Source organism: Leopardus geoffroyi, chromosome C1, assembly GCF_018350155.1.
Source record: "Leopardus geoffroyi isolate Oge1 chromosome C1, O.geoffroyi_Oge1_pat1.0, whole genome shotgun sequence".
NCBI classification, from domain to species: Eukaryota; Metazoa; Chordata; class Mammalia; order Carnivora; family Felidae; genus Leopardus; species Leopardus geoffroyi.
The window spans coordinates 56,540,035-56,561,893 of record NC_059328.1 but is presented as its reverse complement, the minus strand read 5'-3'; the positions used below and the strand labels follow the sequence as shown (position 1 = coordinate 56,561,893).

Here is a 21,859-nt window from a genome sequence, read left to right as displayed (position 1 = left end):
AGATGATATTTATTATACTCTTGGAATCAATTGAAGCTGACAGCATGCTGTTCTCACCAAACAAAAGAGAGAGATCACTGTATGTGGTAGACAGGTATCATGACAGCACATGGGTTGATGTGAATAGTGCAAGGGGGTGGATTGTTTCATATACCACTTATGGTTGCTTCAGATTCTCTCAACCTCTGTAGTTACCAAACTATTCCAGCACCAATAGCCGACATGTTGACAAACTCTGGCTGGACTCTGACAAACCTAATGTGGGCACCACCTAACAGAATTTTACACATGTCCACACAATGCACATCTTGCCTCCTACTCCAGTTGATGCTGAAGGATGAGATGACGTGGGACCTGCCAGGTACCACATAGCACAACCTGGAAGTGCAAAAGAATTAATGTCCTAGGAAGCAAACTTCTGACCACTAAGAAATGGAAGCACATGGATAAATTCTCCCTCTTTTCTGCCCAGGAAGGACTGACTTAAGAAGCAATTGTTTTTATGGTCTCTCAGAAAGTCCCATGAGATTAGGTAACAGACACACTTGATACCACATACAACCAGCTTAATAATGCACCTTTTCATCAGCTCTTCCCCCAATATCCCTATCTTGCTCTCCTCTTTCTTCAGCCCTGCTGTCTAGGATTAGGAGAACCCAAGCCAAGGGAGAATGGAATTACTGAGATTTTCTGGGTGTGTGTGTATGTATGTGTACACAGTACATACATACACACACACACACACACACACAGACACACACACACACACACACACACACACACACACCATTTGTACGAAAACAGGGGGCTATGTTTAAACATCCTATGAAGAGGGGCGCCTGGGTGGCGCAGTCGGTTAAGCGTCCGACTTCAGCCAGGTCACGATCTCGCGGTCCGTGAGTTCGAGCCCCGCGTCGGGCTCTGGGCTGATGGCTCAGAGCCTGGAGCCTGTTTCCGATTCTGTGTCTCCCTCTCTCTCTGCCCCTCCCCCGTTCATGCTCTGTCTCTCTCTGTCCCCAAAATAAATAAACGTTGAAAAAAAAATTTTTTAAACATCCTATGAAGAATAATGTTAATATGCATCTGTCCACTTCAGGGAGGCAGCCTCAACTCTTGCTTACTCATTGTCTGTCAATTCCAACTCATCTATCCTTCAGACCTCACCCAAATTTTTCAGATGGCAGCACCAGCAAACACATAGAGGTCCCCAGAAGAGGAGAAGGCCATAAAGAAAAGGAAATGAATACTGACTAAGCACTGTGCCACATATACTCCATATATTATCCACTTTTCACAAATAGGAGGTATTATTATCTCTATTTTACAGAGGAAGGAATAGGAGTGCAGACCAACACCACCCAATTACCAAGTGGCTGAATATCAAACTCATATTTTTTTCCCACTAATGTAATTTCTACAAACTGGATTCTTTTATTCAGGACCAGAGTTGTGTTAAGATACTCTGTTTTGTGACCTTATTTGACTCAGAGAAAAAGAAGGCTGGTATTTGGGGAAGAAAAAAAAACCTCCCACAAACTATCTTGGCAAAAGCAGAAGTTAAATACAGTTATATGTAAAAGATGAAAATAAAAGAGAACAGAGAAAGTCAGAAGCTTAGACTGCATTTGTCTAGATCAATAGTTTACCAATAGTGTGACACAGAACACCTATGCATCCAACAATCTGTATGTGTAACTAATTTTTTTTATCAACATGCTCAATACACTTTGGCTATCACTAAAGATATTCTGTTTAGCCAAGCCCACTGATTAAGCATTGCATTCAGTGGCTTATGTAACATGATGTAGTCAGAGCAAAACTTGCTCTGAACCAGAAAGATTTGTATCACAGATTCAAGCAGGTACCAAAGAAAGAAGTATTTGCTGGAACACTTGAGAACATTGTCCTCTGTGTATATAAGAAAGAGTAGTTAGGATATTCAAATTTTCTAGCAAACAGCAACAGCAATGCTGGAAGATCAAGGGAATACTGAAAAAAAATTAAAATGTAAGACAATATTATTCTCTGTAGTTCAGACTGATCAATAATGACTGCTAACTTGTTTACTGCTGTTGGATGAATCTTTTAATCCTTTTAAGTCCTGCAACTAAAAATACCAGGAACATGAAAAGTGTGAGAATTACTGTTCTAAGAAACCTATTTATGTAACCAGACTTGCCACCTCACCTAAACTGAGAAACAAATGGGAAACCCGGCTTGTTAAAGCAATTTATTGTGTTCAAAAACCACCTTTCCCCACCAGTACAACCAAAAGAAAAATAAGGGGCACTTGAGTGGCTCAGTTGGTTAGGTGACCCACTCCTGATTTGGGCTCAGGTCATCATCTTGAGGTTCGTGAGTTCAAGCCCTGCGTCGGGCTCTGTGCTGACAGAGCAGAGCCTGTGTGGGAGTCTCTCTCTCTCTCTCTCTCTCTCTCTCTCTCTCTCTCTCTGCCTCTCCTGTGCACTATCTTTCTCAAAATAAGTAAAATAAACTTTAAAAAGAAGAAGAAGAAGAAGACTAGTGAGACAGAAATCTACATTCATGGAGCTTTCTGTCAGAATCAGCAGCATTCCTTTGAGACAGGTGACTCACCTGGGCCCAAGTGGCCCAGAAACCCTGAAGGGCAGAAGACACCATTCACTAAAAATATATTTGGGACGTAGAAAATCTAAAAATGAAATTCTCTGAGACCTGGGCAGCAGTTACAACATACATTAGAAAGGGCCAGAACAGGGTCTCCTGGGTGGCTCAGTCAGTTAAGCCTCTGACTTTGGCTCAGGTCATGATCTTATGGTTCATGAGTTTGAGTCCTGCATCAGGCTCTGTGCTGACAGCTGGGAGCCTGGAGCTTGCTTCAGATTCCACGTCTCCCTCTCTTTCTATCTCTCTGCCCCTCCCCTGTTTGTGCTCTCTCTCTCTCTCAAAAATAAATAAGCATTAAAAACTGTTTTTAAATAAAGAAAGGGCCAGAACTGGGTGGCTCAGTCAGTTAAATGTCTGACTCTTGGTTCCAGCTTGCATCATGGTCTCACAGTTCTGAGTTCAAGCCCGGCATTGAGGCTCTGTGCTAAAAGTGCAGAGCCTGCTTGGGATAGCTCTCTCCCTTTTGCTCTCTGCCCCTCTCCAGCTTGCGTGCTCGCTCTTGCTCGCTCTGTATCTCTCCCTCTCAAAAATAAATATATATAAAAAAATCTTTTTAAAGAAAGGGCCAGAACAGGCTTCGAAAGAAGAAAGCCAGGATTTTGCTTTGACCTGGCCCTTCTGTCTCTATTTTGTAGCACATGAAGGGAGTCTGCAGAGTGTAGAGCCTTTCTTCAGTAGATCCCACATTTGCTGAAGAGCAGAGGTGAAATGAGCCACCAAACGCTCCAGAGAGGCTCTGAAACAAGTCAAGCCCCCTGGTCAGGCAGAGACTGAGGAAGCTGTTATTGACCCTACAAATTGACTACAGCACTTTCAGGAGAGTTGGCTGCAGTTTCCTTTGCAAGATTTAACCACAACAAGGAGACAAGTTTCACTTGCCAAAATCTCTTCTTTCACACTGCTGTCCTTTTATCAAGATTTGATGACAACTCAATATGCAGCATTGGCTTCCACATTTGGCTCCTGAAAATAACAACTGACATGTGAAAAGTGGCCCATGGTGAAAAGGGTATGAAAGGTGCTAGATGAAAACAGTAACTCCACCATTTACTGTTTGGGTAACAACTCTCTGAGCTTCAGACTGATCTCAGTTAAATAGGGAAAAAAATGATACTTGCCTTACAATAGTAGTATGAGAATGATTTTATGTAAAGGGTCCAGCCTGTAGTGGATGCTCAATAAATGTTAATTCTCTACTCTGATTACAGTTAAATTCCATGTCTCCTTTAATCCTCACAGCTTTCTAAGGAATATAGTCAGGTATCCTCACATAATAGACCAAAGAAACTGACACTGATCAGTTTATCATTGTGGTGAATGATAGAATTAAGGGTTGTCTCCACATCTTTTTAAACTCCTAATGTCTTTGCTCCTTTATGGAGTCATCAGGTTCTGATTAATTTATTCATTCATTCAGCAAACATTTTTTTCAGTGCCTAATAAGCACCAGATATTAGAAATAAAGGACTCAAAGAACCAACAAATCTCTTTCCTTGTGGAATTTCTATTCTAGTGAGTGGACCATGTCAGAAGGAAAATGAAGTGGGGGGATGGGGGGCTGAGTGTGTGTGCTAATTTAAAGCAGCTGGTCTGGAAAAGGTTCAGATAAGCTGAATTTTGAGCAGAACTGAAAGAATAAGGAATGAGCCAATATAGATATATAAGTGATTATGTTTCAGGCAGAGGAAACCATCAAGTACAAAGGGCCTGAGGTAGGAACATTCTGCTTCCATCAAAGGAATATCAGAGAGATTCTGGCTCTGCACTTGCATTAATATCTTGATTCTTAAAAAAAAAAAAATTAAAAAAAAAAATTTTAAAAAAGGGGCGCCTGGGTGGCGCAGTCGGTTAAGCATCCGACTTCAGCCAGGTCACGATCTCGTGGTCCGTGAGTTCGAGCCCCGCGTCGGGCTCTGGGCTGATGGCTCAGAGCCTGGAGCCTGTTTCCGATTCTGTGTCTCCCTCTCTCTCTGCCCCTCCCCGTTCATGCTGTGTCTCTCTCTGTCCCAAAAATAAATAAAAATGTTGAAAAAAAAATTAAAAAAAAAAAATCTTGATTCTTGTGGATCCCTTCAAAAGAAAATGAAGGAAACAGAGTGTGCCCAAGCTGAACCTTAAATCTGATAAGTTTGGGTCGAGTTAAAAAACGTCATTTTCCAGTTTTGTCTATTGCTTCCCTCAAACCTATTCCCAGCACTCCTAAAGTGTAGACAGTGGGCTGATTTGAAAGCTAGACAAATAGAAATTCTACTGAACAAATAGAAAGTCCTCATATCTCCTTAGTACTGGATGGCTTACAAAGCCCTCCCATAGTCACTACACCATTGAATCCTTCTGACAGCCCTATAAGAAAAGAAGGCAGGACAGGAACTATTGTCCCCAATTGACTAGTAAGGAAACTGAAATTCAAATTACTACTATTGCCCAATAAAACCACTGTTAAATGCAGAGTCTACATTAAAATCATTAGAATGTGGGTCTTCTGGTTTCTACACATAATGCTATTTAATAATAACAACTGCCATCTATTGAACACTATATACCTGATGTTCTATGAATAGTTTATATAAATTATCTTATTCACTATTTACAAATGCCTAAGAGATGCATGTATTTCCCCTATTTTATAAATGAAGAAACACTCAGAAAGTTTAAGTAATTCAATTATACCTCAATAAAGCTGAAATTAAAAAATAATAAAGTTCTTATATTGACTTCAAAAAAAAAGGTTAAATAAATTGCCCTTCTGATACTTTTGGGAGATTTAGCCAGGATCAACCTTGCCCCAGTGGGTGCTATTGAGTGTCATATAGAGAAGTTTGGGTTTACAAATGGATTTTGACACAGTTGACCACTTCTTCACTCTTACCACACTTACCTCTCCAAGCTTTTTTATTTTTCCCCCTAGAGACATCACTTAAGATTTTCCTCCTACCTCAAGGCCATGGCTTTTTAGTTTCTACTACTAATTCCTTTTCCTCTATAATCATCTTAATTTTGGAGTCCCCAAGGGCAGATTCTGGGCCCTTTTTCATTCTTCCTCTCCCTAGATGGTTTTACCCATTCCCTTGGATTCAAATATAAACAGTTTCTAAAGATCCTTAAACTTCTGTCTCCAGCTTAGCAGTTCATCTGAGCTCTAGAGTTTCTTCCACATCCAATGACTTTCTGGCATATCTGCCTGCTGGTTTCACCAACATCTCAAACTAAACGTTTCTGAAATGAAAACATATGAGTCCCTCTTCACTCAACTCCTAAACTGATCATATCACAGTCTTCCCTTCCTCTGAAAACGACAGACCACCAGTTGTTAAGCCAGAAATTATGATTTTTTCCTTTCTCTCACTATCAGCAAATGATATTGCTCTGTCTCCAAACTAAATCCTGAGACTCTCTAGTCCTCTCTGCCCTAAGCCACTATCCATTTTCATCCATGTCACCTCCTAGCTCTCCTACTGTGCCAACTCTTAGCCTTCTCCCATCAGCTCTTTTTTACATTGATTTTTTTGAAAATAAAAACCAGCTTATGTCACTCCCCTTATTTCAAAGCCCCCAGTGACTTCCCATAGATGCAGCAAATTTTCAAGTTTCCCCTTCTTTCCTTCATTATACTCCAGTCATGCTGGCTTTCTAGAAGCTCTTAAACTTTCCAGTTCTTTCGCACCTCAGCACCCTTGGTGCTGCCTCTGTCCGGAGAGCTTCTCTTTTGACTATTCATGTGGCTGGTTTTTTGGTCTCATCTTGAACCCCGTCTCCTATGGGAAGCCCTTCCTAACTATTAGAGTCTCTGTCACAGCACCATGCTTACTTTCCCCACCACGCTTACCACAACCTGTAATTATCTTTTTTTGTTTATGTATTTATTTATTGCCTGACCTCACATGAGGGCAAGATTTTGTTTGTCTTGTCACTATCACGATACAGTCTCTATACATATGTGTCCTCAGTACACAAAGTTCAGTAGATATTTATGGAGTGAATGAAAGAACGGATAAATGAATCTCAGTTTTCATTTTGCAGGCCTCCATTTCCATAGAAATTATGTCTTAGTTATGTTTATCCTCTGTGGTCTGCTATTGTGAAAACTTAGGGAGGCATCCCAGTGGTGAAGTCATGTAGAAATGAGCTATGGTCAGGACCTAACTCCTATTAAATAAGAACAAAGAGGACAAACCATATTGACTCAAAAGAACCCAGGCCGTTAGGCCAGGTGCCAGAAGTTTTTGGCTTTTTCATTTCTTTAGGTATATAACAGACTTGAATTTCTGAGAAGTCATCCAAGGTATGACCATATATTACAAAACCCATTTCACTTAGCCCTTAGACACATGTCATGCTCCATCTCAATATCAGCCAGATGTCTCATCAGCATTTACAGGGTTGGAGGTCATATCTGATCCAGGTCTTCATGTTTGTCACCAAAGTAGGCAATGCAACAATATAATCATAATAACTATTTGTCTTATGTTAAGAGCCTACTGCATGACAAGTACTGCTGGTACTAGGTGCTCTGTGTGTTCTTTTCTTGGTTAATCTTTGCAACAAATGAGGAAGATTCTTTGCCCAACCGATAGACGAAGAACCTGAAGCTCAGAGACGTTACATTATTTGCTCTGATGCCAGGCTTACAGCTGATAAGAGATAAAGCAGAGACTGAACTCAAGGTTTCTGATTCCAGAGGGAGCATTATTTAAACTATACTGTATTGTCTTTTGGAAAAAAGAAATCACACCGACGTATTTGTATTAAACTATTTAAATCATCGGGCATACCGTATTTTCTGACCAACTCGCGAAATATGATTCTCTTTTTAAGATGCAATCTGTATAAGCTCTCTGGCTCTCCACTATTCCTCGAGGGTGAAATACTATCATTGATGCTGTCACAGGAAACCATCTTTACTTACCTTCTCTGGGTAAACAACTGGCTCATAGACAGTAGAGATTCCTCTTACCTGAAGACTCCTCAAAGAGGAAATGAATCCACTTCAGTAATAATTTGAGGAAACCTAGATTTCATAAAGTTGCTGATAAGGTCTCCACAAAGGAAAGAAGAAGGTACCATTATTCCATTGCTCATTTTCTCTCTGGAGCTTTAACTTAAGATTTCATTTGAAGCTTGAAAACCACTGCCCTTGAGAAAAAGAGAAAGAAAAAAAAAGAAGAGAGAAGGAAGGAAGGAAGGAAGGAAGGAAGGAAGGAAGGAAGGAAAGGGAGAGGAGAAAGGAAGGGAAGGGAAGAGAAGGGAAGGGAAGGGAAGGGAAAGGAAGGGAAGGGAAGGGAAGGGAAGGGAAGGGAAGGGAAGGGAAGGAAAGGAAAGGAAAGGAAAGGAAAGGAAAGGAAAGGAAAGGAAAGGAAAGGAAAGGAGGGAAGAATCTTTTTTTTTCTTGGAATGGCTTACACAATTAAGTCATCCTGACACCCTATGTGACAGAAAGAGATGGGAAATAGTAGACAAAGAATGGTGTCTCCTTAGCAGGAAAGGTGAAAATAGATGTGTTCCAGCCCCAGAAAGAAAGTTAGGTTGAATGAGAATATAAACTTCTTCAGCTAGAATATCTACATAGATGTGAGAGAATAAGAGCAATGTTTTAAACAAATCAAAGAATAAGATCTTGTATACAGATAGTCTTCCACTTTTGTAAAGAACTTCTAGAAAAGCACACTAAAGTTGTATGAGTAAAAGTTCAACAAGAAGTCATGCAAACAATGTGAGAGGAGGTCAATCCACATAAAATTAAATGTATTAGAAAATTCCTAAGGACACTTTAGATGATATACTGCTAACATTTCACATATATTCTTAGATTTGGTTTTTCCTCTGTAATTTAACAGTTGTCCTCATTATGTCCAATGGATGACTACCTGAGACTTTCAGTATATCTAATGACTTAGATTTACTAAATCTAATGATTTACTGCTCCTTTCTAGCCACACATTCTCTCTAGGTAAATTTCTGTAGACCTATGGCTTTAAATCATATCCATATGCCCTTGACTCTTAAAGCTTCATTGCTAACCCTGATATTTCACCAAAGCACCCTTACTGGTATTTCTAAATCCCTACCTAACATCTCCAATAAGATGTATAGTATGAATCCTAAACTTGAAATATCCAAAGCAATGTTCTCATTCCCCGAAATTTGATCACTCTGCAATTTTTCATCTCAGGAAATGACTACACTACATATTGCTAAAAACAAACAGCTCTTGGAGTTATCCTTGCCTCCTCTCTGTTCTTCACATTCCACACATATCCAATGTTGGCTTTACCTCCAAATGTTATAATATTCATCCACTTCTCTGTCTCCTCTGCTATCACTCTAGTCTAAGCCACCACTATTTCTCCTCTAGATGCAATGCAATAGCTTCCTAACTCATCTCCCTGCTGTTGTTCTCACCCACCTTCACATAATTTGCTCTCTAGACAGCAAAGCTAAAAACATAAATCAGACCATATTACTCTCCACTTACAACTTCCCAGAGGTTTCCAATTATACCAAGAATAAAATCCAAACTCCTTACTAAGGTCTAGAACAGAGCAGTCCAAACCAAGCCATTTAGTAAGGTGTGAAACCAATGTTCTGGGGAAGGATCAGCATTTTAAAATAAAATAAAATAGAAAATATCAGAGTTTATTGTATGTAGTAAGAATAAATATTATCTCATGAAACTTCTCTTTCAGGTGTGTGTGTGTGTGTGTGTGTGTGTGTGTGTGTAGTGGAAAGCAATGTCAAATGTATTTTCTCTGGGAAATACGTTTGAAAGCCACTGGCCTACAAGATCTTAAAGATCTGCTGGCTCACATCTCCTGCCTAATCTCCCATCCCACTTTCTGCTCATTCAACATACTCCATCGCTTCCAGCCTCTTTATTGTGCCTTCAAAGAGAAGCTTCTTCCCATCTCGGGTCCTTGGCACTTGCCTGGAATGCTTTACTTCCTATTATTTGCATGGATGGTTCCTTCTTACCATTCAGGTTACCATTCACATATCACCTGCTCTGAAAGCCCATCCTCTAGGGGCACCTTGGTGGTTCAGTCAGTTGAGCATCTGACTCTTGGCTGAGGTCACAATCTCAGGGTTAGTGGGACTGAGCCCCAGGTCAAGCTCTGCAACTGATGGTCAGGCTCTGGGTTAACAGTGTGGAGCCTGCTTGGGATTCTCTCTCCCTCTCTCTGCCCCTCTTCTCTCTCTCTCTCTCTCTCTCAATAAATAAATAAACATTAAAAAAAAAAAAAAAGAAAGCCCATCCTGTCACTAATCTAAAGCAGCATCACCACTTCTCTATCACATTACCCTGTTTTATTTCTTTATGCTGCTAACCATGATCTTGCATATTTATTTGTTTGTACTTGATCTTTCTCAGCCCTCCTGACATAAATTACATAATGCAGGGATCTTAGCTGTCCTGTTTGCCACATTCCGCCACTTATAACAGCATCTCAATAGGTACGGTTGATAGACTATTGACTATTTCAGTTTTACACATGTTTGTATAAAATAAGGACAGCTTATAATGAAATGCTTAAATAATTATAGTAGCACTGCTGTGAAAACAAAGATGCTGTGGCTAACACCACACAGGGACTGGCAGGCAGGACCCGTGGGAGAGCCTGAGGGGCTCATTTGTCAGTCAATCGAGGAAAACCCAAATTCAGTGTACAAAAATGCCCGTAAAATATGAAATTTCTTGGCCCGTAAAATATGAAACCTCAGAGTGGTTGACAATGAGCATCAAATAGTTAGGGACATTGTCATAGTTTTTGTCTAGTGCCCTGTGGTTCCTGACAACAAAAATCCTTAAAAATAAAAGTGTTCAGCGTGAATTCCCTTCAGATCTCATGGAACCAAAAGTAAAATCTGCATCCAACACCTTCGATCCTGAATGGAGGAGGAGGGACACAGGAAGGCAAGTAAATAGTAGCAACTGTCAAGAATGACAAGATGAGGGCAGGGTCAGAGTGGAAACTGCCCTGGGGAGCCAGGCCCAGAAGGAGACTCTGGAGTCTCAGAAAAAGGGACCCATATTCCCTTCACAGCCCCACCCAGCAGACTCCTTCAAGGGGTTGTTAGGATTATCTCCTCAATCTTTATTTAATTCTTTCCAGGTGCCCAATCATAAAGGGGCTTGTGTGCTAAGCTGAGGCATTTGAACTTTCTTCTAGGTGGTTTGGGGAAACTCTGAAGAGTTTAAGAGGGGAGTGGCCCATTGGGGTGTCTCTCCTAGAGCCCTCCTCCTGGCTGCAGTGTGGATGGGGGGTTGGAGCTCTGCTGGTTGGAAGCTGGAAGATATGTGGCAGGCTCTCCAGGCGAGAAGCAACAGAGAGCCTAGAGAGCCTAAACAGACGCAAGGGGTTGGTGGGAACCGGAGGTTGTACGGAGGGACAGACCCTTGTGGGAATCTGACTCCTCCTACTTACCAGTTACCACTTCCAGTCTGTGACCCCGTGCTGGTTAGGAATTTCTAAGCCTCTTTGTCCTCTCTATAAAATAAAGCAGAGAATGGCACCAACTTCAGAGATCCCTGTGAGGATTTAATGTGATAATGCATGTAAACTCTTAGTGCCTGCATAGTAAGTGCTCAACAAACGTTAGTTACTATTTTAGTCAGGTACTATTATTATTTTTGAGTACCATGGGAGGCACTGAAGCGGACCGAGACAGACCCCTCATCCAGCAAAACAAAATACCGTTGGCCTGTCACAATGCTCTGCAAACACGAAAAAGCCACAGCTTAATCTTGCCAGCGGCGAAGTCTTCGCAGAAATGCACCTGGAGCCCTGAGTGAAAAGTAAACCGCATTCTGAAAGGCAGTGGACTTAGACTGAAAACTGCAACTCAGTAGAATGCAAACAGCGAAACTGGTCCTGACTGGGGTGAGTGTCTGACGGCGCCGGTGGGGTGGGAGTGGGGAGAGTCAGAATCCGGGCACTGGGCACTTTACCTCTGGCTCCTCCTTTCTGAGACAGGGCTCCAATCTTAAGCTAGTAGGAGAGGCCGCAGGGGTCCAGGCCCACAAAAAGTCGGGGGTTGAGGGCCCCTCAGCACAGGTTTTTGTCTGCAAACCCAGTTTCCGAGGTGCCTAAAAGTGTACAAATAGTGAAGCCAGGCCCAGCCGAGCCAATTCATTACCTCGCCTCCGTGCTGCATGCTGATTATTTGCTCTCCATATCACCTCTCCTCAGGGGGCTCAAAGGAATCAGCAAATCTCCCGCATCAGAGCTACGAATCCCCAGCACAACCCATTCACACACAGCGGGGTGGCTGGGGATTAATTGGAGGGGGAATGTTGTGAATTCCAGAGAGTTCTTTCTCTTTGCCTCACAGCCGGTGGCCGGGGATATTGCTACATGAAAGCTTCCCTGTCAGTATCAATCATCATTGCCTGGGCTGCAACATTCCAGAGAATGAATTGGCCTCATTTGGTAACTCAACTAGAGTTGGGAGGTGGGGGTGGGGGTCATTCCTGAGGGGCCACATTTGTGGGCCCTGATTCTTGTTCCATAAGTGGTTTCAAAGCAAACAGAAACCTATAAGGCCCAGCTTTCTTTTTCTGGGTTCCCTCCCTTAGCGATGTTAAAGATGGAGTGGATCTGGAAGAAGGGTGGGAAAGGGGTGGTACCTGTGTTAGGGCCTGGCAGGAAATTAGCTTGGGCAAAGCCTTGGCTGAGAGCAGAGAGGCAGCCCAATAGCCGCTCCCGCCCCCCCCCCCCACCCCCTGCCCTCCCGGGTTTCTCTTACTGCTTTGATTCCAGGCCGACTTTCTCCTCCCATCCCCAGGCTGCTCCACAGGAGGCCTGTGGGCTCTCCCCCACCTCCCTGCCGAATGGGGCCCAGTGCCTAGAAGTCTGTGAACCCAAACTCCTCGGGTACCCTCCTGGAGGAGGGCAGATAACAAGAAATGCAAACGTCAAACTTTTTCCTCAAGTTAGCAAATGCTGGGAGCCCACAGAAAGGACAAGGAGGAGCCTTTTCCTGGGATTTCACATCTGAAGTCTACAGACTCAAACCTTTTCCCGGTTCTTATTTTTTTTTATGCCAAGACTTCCAGGCTGCCTTCTCCACTCACCCACCCCCTCAACCCACCCCCCTGCCCTTTCCACCACCAACCTGCTCTAGCTCCTTCTGAGCACCTCTCTTCACTTCTAGTCCCTCCCTCTGGGAGAAAAAAAAGAAAAAATGAATTCTGCAAAAAAGAATTTCCTGAAACTCCCATCAAGTCAAGAGCTCAGAGCATGCACCCTAGGGAATTCAGGCATCCAGGCCACTGCTCACTGGGAGAGGTGCCCAACCTGACAGTCCTGGGAGGCTGGAGCCCCCAGCTGGACTCTGTTCACCTATTCTGGGGCCTGTGACCCCAGGGAAGCAACCAGGCTCCTGCTTAGTGCATCCATAAGATGGATGGTGGTAATAACTGCTCTGCCTCCCTCTTAGGATTGTGTATGGATTAATGAAAGAAGAGATTAAAAAGTGATTTGTAAAGCGCTCAGTGTAAGGTATTATGATTATTAAATTATCTCATTGGGCCCAGTATTGGGCATGTTAGTGATCTTTGTAAAAGCCTCACTCTGCATCTACCTGCCTCTGTCCAGGAGAGTCCTGGTAAAATGTGCCCTGGGAGGCAGAGAGATTAAAATGCTATGCCAATATATACAAAGAAAAACCCAGACAAAAAGCAAGATCATTATTATTTTCGAAAATAAAAACAGTGTGATAACCTTTCAGTATCTCAAATTACATATGCCCACAATGTGACACTACCTCTTGTGGGTGTTGTTCTAAGCCAATAGTCCATTTTCTGGGGGTTCCTTAACATAGCAACAGACAAACCTTGGCCTGAAAAGCAGAAGACTCTGTGTAATATTGAGCAAGTTGTTTCTCCTCTCCAGGCCTCAGTTTCCCCACCTCTAAAATGTGTAAGTAGCGCCGGGCTTCTTTAAGATCTTATCCCACTCTTCTGTCTTGTAATTCCTTGGATGCCTCCAGTAGGCATCCTAACTTAGCAACAGTTGGGGCTCCAAGGTCATTTCATACTTGATAGAATATCAAAGAGTTTAACTAATCCTCATCCTGGGATAAAGGACTAAGTGAGCAAACAATACAAAATCATGCCAGCCACTTAGGGACTCTTAATTCTACTTAATCATAATGAGAATTTTTCAACATTTGGAGACTGCTCTGGGGAAAAGCGTGACATAATGCCTCCAACACTTAGAGCTGTGCCATTGGCACAGAATCTCCATCACAATTAGCAGTTTTCTTACCCCAAATGCTTTAATACAAAGTGCCTGCTTCACGTAGTAACTCCACTCAACAAGCTGACACCTGAAAACCACAGCCTAGGTGTTGCCAAGGTTCCTGAAGAACACGAGGTCCACACTCCATCTCACCATTTCATCTCCCCAAATCTGAATGAACTCTCATCTAGTTTCAGACTCAGGGCTTTTATTGCCCAGCTGCACACGTCTGCCTAGAGAGACACTTTCCCGTCCTTTCCAGCTGCTTGCTGTCAGCCGGCTTGTCTGTCCTCAGTGGGAACTTTCAGGTTCAAGTCTCTGTCTGGGGAGTCCATATACAGCCTTGGCTATTATTCTGATGGATCGTTTTAATTCTTCCCACTTTGATCATGTCAGTTTCCACAACAAACAAGGCTCACCAGAAGCATTCCTGGTCTCACAAAGGCAAACACACTTGGCTTTGCATCATAAGCCAGAGGCCAGAACTCTTCTGCTTTTGCTTCAAGGCTATTTTAACCCTTGGTTGCACAAGTTTTCCAGTTAACCCTTTTTACCTTTCATTCCCTGCAACCATTGACGTGTTCATCTCCTCCGGAGAAATGCAATGATTTCCAGTCTTTAATTAATTAAGGATCCAAGTGGCAGATGCAGTTCACACACACTGGAGCCAAGCCCTGGCTAAGAAGATTCTTTTGCTCCAAATGCTCTGCAGTTCACTGAGAGTAACTTCGGCTAATAAAAATAGCTTTGTCGACTAAGTTGCCAGGAGCCATTTTAAATCATTGAAAATATTATCTCATTTAATATTGGCAAAGTATTAAGGTGAAATAGGAATTATGTTGACTTCCTAAGTAAAGAAACATAGGAGTTAGAAGCTAAGCTTTCTGTCCAAGATGACACTGCCAGCCTGGAATGGTGCAGGGGTTTTAACCTGGATTTGTCTGGCCTCCGGGGCAGGCCCTAATGCTGAAATGTTAAATGTTAGACGTTAGCACTCCTTAGGCTGTAGTAGAAAGAGCTCTTGACGGACAGTAAAGAGGCCAGCGTCTCTGTGGCCACTTCCATCAAATCCATTTTTTCTATGCCTTGATTTCACCACCAGCAAATTGAAGATAGAATTAAAGCAGTTTTTTTCCAAACCTCAGTCATTCACTTTATTACTGATACCACTCATATTATTATTTAATAACTATTCTTCCTTAAATCAATGTACTTTTAAAAACTAAATATTTTTAAGTAAGTTAAACTTAAAAACCAACATGACTTGCTCTAAATAGATGGTAATAATAAAAATGAGATGATTAAAAATAATAACGTTAAATTCTAGCTAGACACTCTTGCCAGCCGTAGGCTAGCTCTAAGACTTAGGCTAACCTTATGTTAAATTGGAAAATATGCAAGTTAGTTAAAGACATTGCAGTTAGTTAAAGTATATGGAAGACATATTAACAAATACACTCTGAGACTTTCTCCTCAATGTAACCAGGTGGGAAGAGACTCCAACTGGAAACACCTTTCTCACTACCTTACTCAATGTTACTTAACATCAGTAAGTACTTGAGGTAGTACTTAACAATGGTACTACCTCAAGTTATCTCACCTAAAACTGTTTTACATACAACCAGAAGTCCCCATCTCGTATGTGAGCAGATGATAGATACTGTGTTTCTCTCTGAGCATTTCCAACTCTGAAACACTTCAATTCTAACTAGAAAAGTTAATATTAACGCCTATTAAATTTGGAACTTAATTCACTAGCATTCAGTGAGTACTCACCGACCTGCAGAGAAAGGAAAATAGGAAGAGATCTTGACAATAAACAATCACTGTTATCAATTTCTTTAAACAGCAAAATAAATGAAGACTTTTCTTTGGGAAGTGTCTTCGAGGACTACAAAGTATATCACCCCATAGCCATGTAAGAATTTTGTGTATTTGCTAGGGTATGCACCAGTAGGTTTTCAAACCTACTGGTTTGAAAGTCCCTGGGGACTTGTGTGGTTGAAGTCCCTGGGGATAACCAACATCCTTTCAGGTCAAAACTATTTTCAAACTTTGTTTTTAGTGTTTCTATTATTTATTTTTGAGAGAGAGACAGAGTGCGAGCAGGGGAAAGACAGAGAGAGAGAATGAGACATAGAACCCAAAGCAGGCTCTGGGCTGTCAGCACAGAGTTTGACATGGGGCTCAAACTCGGGAACCGTGAGATCATGAAGTTGGACGCTTAACCAACTAAGCCACCCAGGTGCCCCAAAACTATTTTCATGATAATACTAAGATGTTCATGCCTTTTTCACTAAGTTTCCCAGAGGCTACGTGAAGTGAGATACTACAACAGATGGAATGCAGAAGTAGACATGAGAATCCAGCTGTCTTCCATTGACACAAATATTAAAAAGATTTGCAGAATGCTAAACAATGCCATTCTTCTCACTGAATTTATTTGGGAAAACACAGTCATTTTTCATAAAAATGAAGTTATTTACGTTAACATATAATGAATGCGTCATTGTTATTTTAAGACAAGTATTTTTAAATGTACCAATTTAACTTCTCATGCAGTAAACACTGGTAGATAGAATTCACATAAACAAAAGCTCTTTAGAACCTCAGTAATTCTTAAGAGTAGAAAGATGTCCTGTAGCAAAAATGGTTGGGAATGTCTGAGGCCATTAAAAACAGCAGGCCTAGTGTACATCAGCTGGAATATGAAATGAGCGAAGTCAAAAGTAGTTCATTATAAAATTACCCATAATGGGGAGGAGTAAGAAAGAGCCATGCAGTTAGCAATAATGAATTATTATATTTAGTAATAATGAACAGTTAGCACTTCCCAAATGATCAACTCAGGGACATCATTTCTGATTGTGACAAGGGAAAATTAAGAAATTAAGAAGAGGGCACCTGAGTGGCTCAGTCAGTTGAGCGTTCAAGTCTTGATTTCGGCTCAGGTCATGATACCAGGGTCATGGGATCAAGTCCCAAGTCAGGCTCTGTGCTGAGTGTGGAGCCTGCTTAGTATTCTCTTTCTCTCTCCCTTTGCCCGTGTCCCCTCTTGTGCTCGCTCGCTCTCTCTAAAATTGAATAGATAAATAAATAGAAAATAATAAAAGGAATTAAGAATCTAGTAACCAGAAAATGTTATATGTGTGTATATATGTGTATATGTGTGTATATATATATATATATGTGTGTGTGTGTGTGTGTGTGTGTATAACAGGGAAATAATTTTGAATTCCAAACATTGTGACTGCAGCAATGTAAAACATGTCTGCTAGTACACACACCTAAAATGGGAATGTGAAAAATGGAGACTTGGCTTGGGAAGTTTACATAGGAAAATTTGTTCTTTTACAAATTACTTTTAATGGTGTCCCCACACGGCTTATATAATCACTATAAAGTGGTAAAGTTTAATTTCTTGTCTGTTGAAAAACTGCTGAAAGGTTGGGACACTTAAAGCCATGGTTCTCGGATCACATGGCTGACTAAATCAACAAGTTAGGCCAATGTATCTTAGCTATTTTACTAGCTGAATCCCATCAGTTTTATAGCCATAAGTTGTCACTATCAGTTGAGACCATGGCCAAAAAATATAATTGTCAATTAGTGTGTTTCATGTAGATAAGGCCAAAGTGTATTCATACCTATACTAAATGTCTCACTCTCATTTTGATTCCGGGAGCTCAATTTACAAAGAGAATTAACATTTCTCTTTATTTTAAGTGGTTTCTATGGATACCTTCGATGAAGCATTTCATTCACATCTATCCAATTTAAGCTTCTTATTTTAATTTAAATACATTTTCCATTCCTCCAGAATTTGGATATGATATCTGCAGTTCATTTTCTGGACTTAACCTACAAAAAGCATTTATGCACACAAAATTTTAAATTAATATGTTTGAAGGTTTAAAAAGAGAGAGACACTCCTGCAATACAGAAAGTCATAATCTCGGAATTGGAATTCTATTTTTATTTGCCTCATACTCACTCAAAACCTGACCTGTAATCTAGAAAATCATGTTTTCTGATTTTGTTTTTTTGGGGTCATTATTGGGTGGGTTTTTTCCTCCCCTTTCTTGATCTCATTAATTGTTATACTGCAGTTTTCTTACTTAGCATAGATGGGATTAAAACTTTTTTAGGTTCTAGTACACTTAAAATTAATAATACTTTAGTAAATACTTAGTGTAGAAAAATTGGGGGAAAAGTTTTTTTAAAGAATACAACCTCAGGGGCTCCTGGGTGACTCAGTTCAGGGTCCGACTTTGGCTCAGGTCATGATCTCACTTCTCTTGGGTTCAAGCCCCATGTCAGGCTCTGTGCTGACAGCTCAGAGCCTGGAACCTGCTTTGGATTCTGTGTCTCCCTCTCTCTCTCTGTCACTCCCCCATTCATGCTTGCTCTCTCTCTCTCTCTCTCAAAAATAAACATTTAAAAAAAAGAATACAACTTCAGATAACTGATACAATGTTGCCAGCATTTGCTAATCAATAAACACTTAAAAAAAATCCCTTTTCCAAGAAAAATTTATACATATATATATATATATATATATATATATATATATATATATAAACCTGTTAGGAAGAGATCTGATGTCATCTCTAACTACAAATCTTTAATTCATTTATTATGCAAGTTTTATATGTCTCAGCCTAGAAACCAAAGTCTTCCACATATGATTCCAGACTCCTGCCAGTTTTATCCACCACCCCTCCCTACACAGACCCACTACACTACAAACTGGCCTACTGAGTTCTGGGGATGAGTCTCCTGGCTATCTCTAGTTTTTACCCTTACCATTCTCTCTCCCCTTAAAATACCTCCTTCAGTTTCCCTCCTGTCTGTTAACTGAAATCTTATCCAGGCCCCAAAACAGATGACCAATGTCACTCCCCTTTCTTGACCCTCCCAAATAGAAGTGCCCACTCTTCTCTTGATGGCCACAGCCTCATTACTCTATCCCACGGTTTCTAAGATTCATTTGTGTACTTGCTTTATCCCCTACTTCAAAATAAAAACTCCTTTAATTTTTTTATATTTTTAATAAGTAATGCATACATACAATAATCATGCAGTTCAGAAGTCACCAAAGGATATTTGAGGAAACATGTCTGCTTCCTACCCTCCTCACCAGTTCTCCTCCCCAGAGGCACCCAATGTTACCAATTCCTTGCATATCTTTTCAGAGATAGTCTGTATAAGTGTGGATATGTGTGTGTGTGTGTGTGTGCGTGTGTGTGTGTGTGTGTGTGTGTATATATGTACACAAATGGCAGTATACTTTCATGTTATTTTGCAGGGTGGGCACATCATGTTGGGCAGGTTGTGCCTTAACCAAGGGCACCCAGTGGAAAGGGTGTTTTTTGGGGGGCTGGAATCCAGCTGTGTTTCCCTGGCCAAGCTGTATGCTCTGTGGTCCTGCTCTGTACATCCTAAAGAAACAGGCTTTCTTCAAATTTCCACAAATGCTCCTTCGAGGCTGGCAGTGGTCCTAGTGTGTATTTTTATTTCATTTTTAATTTTCACTTTGTTGTAAAATATTTTTGTTGTTTTCTTCACTTTGCACTATTACAAGAAAGAGCTTGTGTTACAAATCCATGTTTAAACACTGTCATTGGGGGAGAAAGATTAATTTCCAAAACCTGTTTTCAAGCACTGGCCTATTTCTTTAGACTTGCCAATTTGTTTTTTATTTTTAATTTTTTTTTAATTTTTTTTTTTAACATTTATTTATTTTTGAGAGAGAAACAAAGTGTGAGTGGGGTCAGGGCAGACAGAGAGAGAGGGAGACGCAGAATCCGAAGCAGGCTCCATGCTCCAAGCTGTCAGCACAGAGTCTGATGCGGGGCTCAAACCCACGAACCATGAGATCATGACCTGAGCTGAAGTCAGATGCTTAACTGACTGAACCACCCAGGCGCCCCTAGACTTGCCAATTTAGAAGTCATCCGTGGATATGATATACTAAGCTGATGTTATTGTTTTCAAATAAAATATCCATGAAAAGGCTTCAGAAATGATGAAAATATCAATGATCATATTTATTATAATGGTTATTATTCTTTTAGAGTTTATTAAATCTAAAAAAATGTTAATTTAATAATTAAACATTTTTCTTTTCCCCAAATTAGTCTAGGACATTTGAGGGGAAAAAGTACTACCTCCCTACCCTAAGGGCTCATTGGGTGTCAGTTGCAGAACATGTCAAAATCCAAGATTCTTACAGTTTCGGAAAAAAATTTATTTTTAATGCTTCTCACTCCAGGGGTCCCTTTTGATGTATTTCTGCCCTCATTTCCAATAGTTAAATCTAAACCTGTGTTTCTTCTTAGAAAATTCATCATTCCACCTTGGAGCCTGAGATTTGGAAGCCAGGACCATGGCTCCTGGATATGAGAACCCAGAGATTCATTCTTATATCCAACCACCTATATTTATTTTATAAACCTATCTAGATTATAAACCTTAGATACATCCCTCTAAGAACTTTTTTTTAAGTTTATTTATTTATTTTGAGAGAGAGAGAGAGAGGACAGAGAACGAGCAGGGAAGGGGCAGAGAGAGAGAATCCCAAGCGGTCTCCACACTCAGTGCAAAGCCCAACACAGGGCTCGATCATGCAACAGTGAGATCATGACCCGAGCTGATCAAGAGTCAGTCGCTTAACCAACTGAGCCACCCAGGTGCTGCAGAATTTTATTTTAAATGGTCCTGCCACTCTGTTAGGGGATGTTACATTTAGGTCAGAATCTCTGGAAGACAGGGGCACCTGGCTGTCTCAGTCAGTGGAGCATGCAACTCCTGATCTTGGGGTCATGAGTTCGAGCCCCATGTTGGGAGTAGAGATTACTTTAAAAAATAAAATCTTCAGGGGCGCCTAGGTGGGCAGTCGGTTGGGCGTCCGACTTCAGCCAGGTCACGATCTCGCGGTCCGTGAGTTCGAGCCCCGCATCAGGCTCTGGGCTGATGGCTCAGAGCCTGGAGCCTGTTTCCGATTCTGTGTCTCCCTCTCTCTCTGCCCCTCCCCCGTTCATGCTCTGTCTCTCTCTGTCCCAAAAATGAATAAATGTTGAAAAAAAATTTTTTTTAAATAAAATCTTCAAAAAAATTTTTTTAAATAAAAAATAAATAAAAATCAAGTAATGTGCCAGCAATCATCTGCAAACCCAATGCTGGCCCTTATGCTGTTTCTCACACTCAGTTCTCTTCTGACCTCAGGCTCAGAGAAGAGTGAGCAAGATGATGATGGTGAAGATGATAAACAGAAGGAGAAGAAGAAGCTATGAACTTAGTGGTTAACTTTTTCAGGTCTCCAAATGCCAGGGAGCCAAAAGTGCCCTGTGAAAACATCCTGCTTAATTTAAGGTAAGGTGTGTCCCTGGCATAGTTTTCATAAAGTAAAATTAAGTATTAAGACATTATCGCCTTTCTTTACGTTGAAGGGGCCTAGAAGACTTCACTATGGCATAAAAATTATGTTGAACTGAAGGCATTTGAGAAGGGCTTTTTCCTTAACTCCCTTATGTGACTAAGAGCAGAGCCTCCCAAAAGAACACAAGAGGACTCAGTTGTCATAAATCCCCTAACCCTTGGGAGCAACCAGGAAAGCTTGACTCTTTTTTGTTGTTGTTGTTTAAGTTGTATTTAAGTAATCTTTACATCCCACGTGGGGTTCAAACTCAAGACCCTGAGATCAAGAGTTGCATGCTCTTCTGACTGAGCCAGCCAGGCACCGTGGAAAACATGACTCTAATGACTGGTGAATAGAAATCAGAACCACATCTAAACAGATATTGTCATAGAACTGTCTTATCCCCTATCTATTCTCATAAGGGCCCATTTATCTTTCCTAAAAGTCATTTATTTTCCACAATGATGTATACACTTGTATTACTCCCTCATATTATAATCTATGTATTTTAATTTTTTTTTTCAACGTTTATTTATTTTTGGGACAGAGAGAGACA

General features: G+C 41.0%; 1 long non-coding RNA gene across 2 annotated transcripts in view; it reads right to left on the bottom strand.

The window, feature by feature from the left end:
• Window positions 1-12,058, bottom strand: part of LOC123598045 — a 36,486-nt gene extending 24,428 nt beyond the window's left edge. The window contains exons 1-3 of one of the 2 annotated variants that reach the window (XR_006712362.1): window positions 11,779-12,058; window positions 11,067-11,129; window positions 7,553-7,610 (exon numbers count right to left, since the gene is read on the bottom strand). This is a non-coding gene — a long non-coding RNA (uncharacterized LOC123598045). The remainder of the gene's footprint in view (window positions 1-7,552; window positions 7,611-11,066; window positions 11,130-11,778) is intronic. The other variant, XR_006712363.1, reaches the window with a different exon arrangement.
• Between the last annotated feature and the right edge of the window lie 9,801 nt (window positions 12,059-21,859).